Source organism: Tupaia chinensis, unplaced genomic scaffold, assembly GCF_000334495.1.
Source record: "Tupaia chinensis unplaced genomic scaffold, TupChi_1.0 Scaffold146828_1, whole genome shotgun sequence".
In the NCBI taxonomy this organism is placed as follows: Eukaryota; Metazoa; Chordata; class Mammalia; order Scandentia; family Tupaiidae; genus Tupaia; species Tupaia belangeri.
In genome coordinates this window covers 199,888-207,823 of record NW_006206682.1, presented here as the reverse complement: position 1 = coordinate 207,823, position 7,936 = coordinate 199,888, and positions in this window count along the sequence as shown.

The window sequence follows — 7,936 nt, the reverse complement described above, 5'->3', positions numbered from 1 at the left end:
AGTATTAAAATGGAATCTCTTATGTCAGTGCCTCTTAGGACCCTAGAGGATTATTTTCCTTAGAAAATGTTAGTGAGTGTCTTTGACTTGCACCAACTCTCTAGGATGCAAAGATATGCAGACCCCTACAAGGGGCTCAGCTCAGCCTCTGGACTCACTTGGAGAAAATAAGCCCCAGGGTTGTTTCTTGCTTCAAAAAAAAATCGTCTGCTCCATTCATTATCAGCTGCCTCTGACTTCAGTGATTTGGAACAGAACTGTCTTATTGCCCGGAAAATTGGCTGCCTCAGCTCTACTTTCCTCCTGCAGAGGAGCACTTCTCATGGAATTACATGATTACTTTGATATTCTCATAAATGGTTTGGCTTCGGAAGGTGAGTTAAAGTATAAAGGCAGCGTGGGCCATGTAGGAATGGATGAAGGACACAGATGTGGCAATAGCAGCTTGAGAACCTACAGAAAAACATGAGAAAGCAAGGATGAGTAACTAGTGGGGGCAGATATGTATCCGATCATGAGTAGGCTTTTGTTTACTTTTTTGGTCGGGGTTTTACTATTCCCCAGCCCTGTAAAGAATCTTTAGTCTGTGCTGCTCAGTTTCCCTTCTCGCCAATCTCCAAGTAGAGTTTCTTCTATGCTGATGGAATTAGTAACCTTTTGTGATGCAGAACTTGGGAACTGAATGTGCATGTGTGTGATAAGCAAACACTCGTATGCATGTGTCTATGCACATAAATATATGCACCTGTATGTGTGAATTATGTCTGTACACATGTACACATACAAGGACTCTTCAAAACGTTCATGGAAAATGTGTGTAGTGAAAAGCTGTGGATTTTAAATTTGTTTGCACCAAGATAAACTTGAATTCATTTTTCCGTGAGTTTTTTTGAAGTCCTTTTGTATGTTCATTTATACGTAGAGATCTCTTTCTCTCCCTGAATCATGTAGCCTAGAGATTAGAGAGACTATCTGGTGAAAAGATGAGAGTAAGGGATTTGGAGAGGTTCTGGAGTAGATGTGGGGTTTATGAAGTGGAAGAAAAAGAAATAATTTTAAGAATTTTCTTAGTTGTAAATTATAGTTCTATTAGTGTTCTCTGAGAGATGTAAGAGCGAGACTTTTCTGATGCTTTGCTGAGAACCTACGTCTTTTTTTAATCATGATACAGTGCAGAGGTGAATCCCAGGTCCTCACATTGTACTTGGTTTACATAAACAGGGGCACCTCCCCTCCTCTCACAACACTCTCACATTCCCTTCCCAAGCATGCTGTATATACTTACTTAGTTAATAGGCATGTGTTACATCAGGGAAACAGAATTCTTTTTAGGACCAAGACAAGTCAAAGTTAATTTTCCAGCAACAAAATTTTTACTAGGATTCCCAAAGATGTAATCAAATGGAGACATAATTAGAAAGGAAGAGACAAAAAAAAAATTGTCCAATGTGTTTTTCTTTTTTTCTTCCCCCCCACCCCAATCAACATCACCATTTCAAAGAAAGGGGAAAGACCGAGAATGAATTTTTGTTTTAGAAGTTAGTCTGAAGATTCTAGAAAAGGAAATATTTTTTAATGGGTTGTATTTTTCATTTTGTCTTTGAGTACAATCTAAAAGGAGCAATGTGCTTCTTGTGTGTTTGTGTATGCATAATTTATCCAAACTCCCTCTCTTGGTATTCTACTTCTAGGATGATATTGACTGTTCTCTAGTAGCAGATCTAAGACCTGGACATAGACCTGTATACTGAGAACTTTGCAGAGTTGCTAACCTAGATTTTGTGAATCTTCGAAAATAATTTATAGAAGTTAATGGTAGGTTATACATTGTTATGCCTTTTCGTTTGAGTAGGTTATTTCAAACTAGAAGAAAATCTATATGAATCAATTTTATATTTACATTTTTGTTTTTTTATTTTTATATTTATCATTTTTTACATTTTTAAAATTTACATTTAATCACTATACAGTCTACAAAATGGTTTCTCCCAGCATAAATACAGTGCATATGAGTCAAGTAAAAAATATTATCATATACATTATCATCAATGTGTAAGTTTTCATTTTTGCGTCTAATGGTTTTGTTCCTCTGATCTTTTCCCTCCCACTCCCTGATACCCACCCCCTCCTATATAGTCTCTAATATTTACAGCTGCTCTCTCTACTATTATACTGTCCAATCTTTCAGTTTCTGCCATAGAGTGCAGACATTCAGTATGCATTAACAGGGACATACAATGTTTGTCTTTCATAGTCTGGGTCTTTCATAGTCTGGTTTGCTTTGCTTAACATTAAATCTTCCATATTTGTCTGCTTTGTATCAAATATCAGGTTCTCTTTTATTATGTCTGGGTAATATCCCATAGTATATATGTGCCATACTTTTCCATTGAATAATCCATTTTTGGACATTTGGGTTGATTCCACGTCTTGGCAATTGTGAATAATGCTATAATGAACATGAATGTGCAAATGTTTTTCCAACTGAGTGTTTTCCTATCCTTTGGGTAGATACTCAGGAATGGAATTACTGGTTTTATGGTAGTTCTATTTATATCATCCTCCACAGTGGCTGCACTAACTTACATTCCTACCAATAGTGTAGGAGGGTTCCCTTTTTATCATAGCCTTGCCTTGCCAGCACTTACCATTCATTATTATTATTTTTTAATATTAGCTATTCTAACTGAGGTTAAGTGGTATCTTATTGTGATTTATGATAAGAAATGTTGAGCATTTCTTTAAATGGTTTTTTTTGGCCATTTGTATGTCTTCCTTGGAGAGTTGTCTGTTCAACTCATTTACCCATTTTAAATTGGATTGATTGATTTGTTTGGATGAGACAGATTTTTACTATAAGGCACATGTGCTCACCAGAGACAGAGACAGAAAGTGAGAAATCACCCCCCTAGGGGATGGCCATGCCACAATCCCTTCTCCTCCATTCTCCTCCCAGGATCTTGGGCACACATGCACATGTGTCTGGCGTATTTCAAGTTGCCAGGTCTGGGGTCCAAACTGTAGTCAACTACATGGGAATCCAGCAACGTAACTGCTATGCCATCTGCTGGTCCCTGGATTGTTTATTTTTTAGTGGGTCAGCTGCTTGAGTTCCCTGTATATTCTGGTTATCAGTCCCTCACCTGAGGTATAGTTTGCAAATATATTCTCCTATTTTTATATTTATATTTTCTCAGTAAGAATCTATAAGTTTTGTATTTGCAGGACACAATATAAATAGGTAACCAACTGAGGAATAAAAAGATTGAAAGGGTTCCTTCTTTGTGTCACAAAAAGAAACGAAAAAACCCTTCTGTGCGCTTGTGCGCACATGCATACAAGCCTTCCAATGACATTAATAGCTTTTGGAAAACTGTTTCTCTAAATATTTTAGGCAGGAACAGCGTACAGCAGCAGGGAGAAAAAAATGCAATTGAGGGGTGCATGGCACTATCTAACAAGGGTGAGAAATCACTCTGTCAAATAAGAGAGAAGGACTGAAATTAAACAGGTATCAAAATTACACACTCCCTGGAAGAGTAGCTTACTCTAGAAAATTGACTACCGGGCAGGGGGTATGAAAGCAAACTGCCATCTGTAATTTCATCCTGTCACTAGGTAACTGCGGTTGTAGTCAACATGCTAATAGCAACAAAGGGTCTGTCTGCTGCACACTCAGGAGCCAGCTGAAGAGCCATCTGGGTTCTTCTGTAAAGAATAGAGGTCCCCTCCCAGCTCTTAGAACATTAGTAGGATCTAAAGGACAGCAACTTGTTAGGAGCAATGAAGTTCTTTATATTTACTAACTTCAATTACAAAAAAAGCTCCTGTGAAACAAAGTATAATAAAAATATTATTATATTCCATCTTTGTCTCTGGTTTTGGCACAGAGCTTCTAAAACCCTTGTGATTTTCTGAATGATAAGAGTGTCTTTGTTAATCCTAATGAGCCTCTCTCAATTTACACCTGAGTTTAGGCTAATGAGGTGTCTCTTGGTGGTCCCATAGCTCCTGACTCCCATAGCTCTAGGATGGAGGCTGAGAGCCAGAGGAACCGCCTATGAAATTAGAGACTTGGAACATTCTGCCTACCTTTCCCTCTTCTGGGAAGGAAAGGAGTTGGAGGTTGAGTTCAGTCATTGATTACCAGTGATTTAATCAATTATGTCCGTGGAACAAACTCTTAAAAAATTCCCTCAACAGTAAGGTTCAGAGAGCTTCCAGGTCAGTAAACAACATCAAGATGCTGGAAAGATGATTTGCCTGAGGAGAACATGATCACTCCATCCACCTCCCACCCCCATTCCTTGCCTTATGCGCCTCTTCCGTTTATCTGTTCCTGAGTTGTATCCTTTATAATAAATAGGTAATAGCAAGTAAAGTACTTCCCTGAGTTATGTTATTCTAGGGCATTATGGATCTGGAGAGAAGATTATGGGAACCCCTGAATTTGTAGCTGCCGAAGCAGGGATGTGGGCAGCCTGTATACCCCATGTATGGCTGACATCTGATCATCAAATACCCTTTGGGCAGTCCCTTCTACTCATCCACATTTCTGATGTTGTATCCTGTCATTGCATCAGACTCACAATCTAACAACTCTAGATAGTACCCACAGTCTCTCATGTCTGGATGTGACTCCTCTTAGTTTGGAGATCTATGAACTACAAAGTGGATTTTCTGCCTTCCCTATCATCAGTACCAACAGTAGACAGACTAATCACAATAAACACACTTATTGGGACTTTAAATCATTCTAGTTATTTGGAAAGGGAAAGAATGGAGTCACCTAGTGGTCACTGGTACACAGTAATCTGAAATCTGCCAGACCTTGGAAGGCATCCAGCCCTCCCAGGTGTGGAGATTCTTGTTCCCTGTTCCCCAGCAGACCCTAGCATATCCCTATGGGGAATTTCTCCTTTTTTTCTTTATTTTCCTTGGCCATGACTAGAGGACATGTGGGTAATACTTCCTGCTTAAAAAGCTGCCTGGCTTTCGTAGACTACTTCCTGGTCATAGGAAGTAGAAATGCGAGGATCATTTTTAGTCTCAGGCAAGACTTCTTAGCCCCAGCTCCTGCTTTCATTTGGCAATATATTTCCCTTGAGAACTCAGTAAGCTTCTGATAATTGCTTCCAGTATGTTCAGTAACCATGCTTAAATTTGTTTTGAGGCACAGTTCTCAAATCTACTTTGTGCTTACTTTCTCATCCTTTCTTCTTTCCAAATTAATGACCACTACCTTAAGGCTATATGGAACAATAAGTGAGAAAACCATACCCTTAATTTGGTCTTTACTCTGAGTTATTTTATCAGATTGAAAAGTTTAATTGGGCATTAGGGGTACAAAGTTTGGAATTTGAGATACTATATAATTCCCCAGATTTATGTTTGTAAACAAGCCCTTCCCCCCTCCCCCCAGTTAATCTTTCTAGCTATACCTTGCCACATGCAGCCATTGGCAGTGAGCACACAGTGATCATGTTTTTGGTATGGCGGGCACATGGTCGGTCTGCTTAGCCATCACTGGCACAGAGCCTCCAAATGTGGCTGCATGATGAGGACTGCCATTTTTCTGTCCTCTGATTTCCATTTTCTTATTGCCTACTGCCCAACAGCTAACACAATGTGTGTATTTTATAGTTCTTATTATGACTTCATCCTGCTTCTGGGTTCCAATTTCTGTATGAAGATAATTGATAGAATTTCAGGGACTTAACACAATAAAAACCAAGTGGCCCTGCTCTATTTAGTAACTATGTCATCTGAAGCGAGATCTCTAAGCTCACAGCAAATGTTTCAGTCTAAAAGTGGAAGAGTCCACATTGACTCATGGTCTTCTAGCCAAAACTAGATTCAAGGAACCAACCTAACTGCAAGCAAGGATTAGAATGTGGACTGAAGCCTAAGAATACTGAGCACATCTCTGATACATGTGCTCGGACACTTAGGCTGCTGACTGCGAAAATGTTACTGCCTTCTCTAACCTCAGTGTGAAAGTATAGCCACAGTGTGTCTAAATTACCTTCTGTTTTCTGATAGCTCAGGACTTACTCTCCTCAAATTTTCCCAACTTCTGTCTCCCTCAGTATGAAGCTGGCATAAATGGGAGTGGTGGTGGTAGTGGTGGTGGTGAGGGGGGCGTGCAGGTGGCAGACAAGGAAGCTTCCTAGAGGCTCTGCAGAACCCCTCCTGCCTGTTCTCTGGAGCTGAATCCAGGCTTCTTTCTCTTCTGCCTGTTCTTTTCTTTAGAGATCAACTCATCAGGTATCAGTTCCTCTTATTTTCTCTCATATAACTTGCATTTTTAGTCTGGAAAGCAAAAATTTAAAAGTAAATGTGAAAAATATGGGACAAGCAGTTGGCGTAATGGCTATGTTGCTGGACTCCCATGTAGTTGACTGCAGTTCGAGTCCTGGACCCAGTGGCTTATACTCACACTGGATGTGTATGCATGCGTGCTCAAGATCCTGAGAGGAGAATGGAGGAGAAGGGATTGTGGCATGGCCATCCCCCCGGGGGGTGATTTCTCCCTTTCTGTCTCTCTGTCTTTCTGGCGAGAGCATGCGCCCTATAGCAAAAATTTCTCAAAATAAAATAAAATAAAATAAAAAACTATTGCTATTTTTTATTTTTAAGAATAATACACATTGATATAAAGTTGAAAAGTACACTAGTACATAAAGAAAAAATTCAAATCACCCACTATTTCCACTGTTTTACAACCTAAAGATGATCCCTTTAACATCCTGCATATTTTTCTGCCTTTTCTTCTAGGCCTGTCCAGTCAGTCAAGTATTCATTGAGGGCCTCCAACAGCCAGCATTTTAAAAAAATAATGTATGTAGCTGTGGGCAGGATAGCAGTGCTTTTATTAAAATTCATACACATACACAGACATACACACACACAAATACATGCAACAATGCATTAATAGAATATTATGCAATCAAAATCTAAAAAAAAAATGAGGATACCTATAGAGAACATTTTTAGTTTCTCTACTTAATATGGGAAGCTTCCCGCCAACAACTCTCTTACACTTTAAATAAACCACATGTCTGGTCTGATACGCATTTTCTATACTTTGAATAAGTCACAGTAAATCATTTTCAAGAAGGATCCCAAACTTTATTCAGTCCTTCACTGAGAATTTTGTGACTTTTCATATGTAAGGCCTATTTTCCATGTGGTCAAGATAGGGAAAATAAACTGTGACATTCCATCTTACTAATAGTGCAAATTCTGATATTCAGGTTTGTCTACACTTGTGTGAACTCTGGAGTTGTCTCATATGAAAAGTGAGAAAGATATGTTTTTATTACCAATATTGGAATGGGATAAAAGAATTTGTCTATAAATATGAAAAAAATTTCTCAAGTATCTAACAATTAGGTAACACATATGTAAAACTTGTTGGACAATACTTGACATGTAAGTGCTCAGTAATTGTTGTTTTCTGGAAAATGTCCTAATTTCTACTAATTTACCACAACTCTTCACATGTGTTCCTTTGTCAATGTGATGTTGCCAGGAGAGAGGGACAAGGATGTGCTATTCAGGACGCTGCTTCAGCTCTGACTCGTAGAAGTTATTTTATCTTTCAGTTCATTGTGCTCAAAGCTGAAACTTCCTGACAGTGAACAAGTCCACCATATTTAATATATAGCTTTCTGATCTGAGCAGAGTGGCCCAAAACAGAAAGATATTCCACAGGGCCATTCCCCATGGACATGCATTTTGCATTTAGGAGCTCTAGTAGGTTGTTCCAGATTCCAGTATGGCTAATTTATGACACTCTGGCTCTTAGTTGTTCCTGTTTATGGCAATGCAGAAAATAATAACAATTGTATTAACCATATAGGCAGACTGAGTTGCATAGGCCTAGAACAAGTTGCAGGAAGACTCTTTTAATCAGGAATAAGGTGACAGAGGA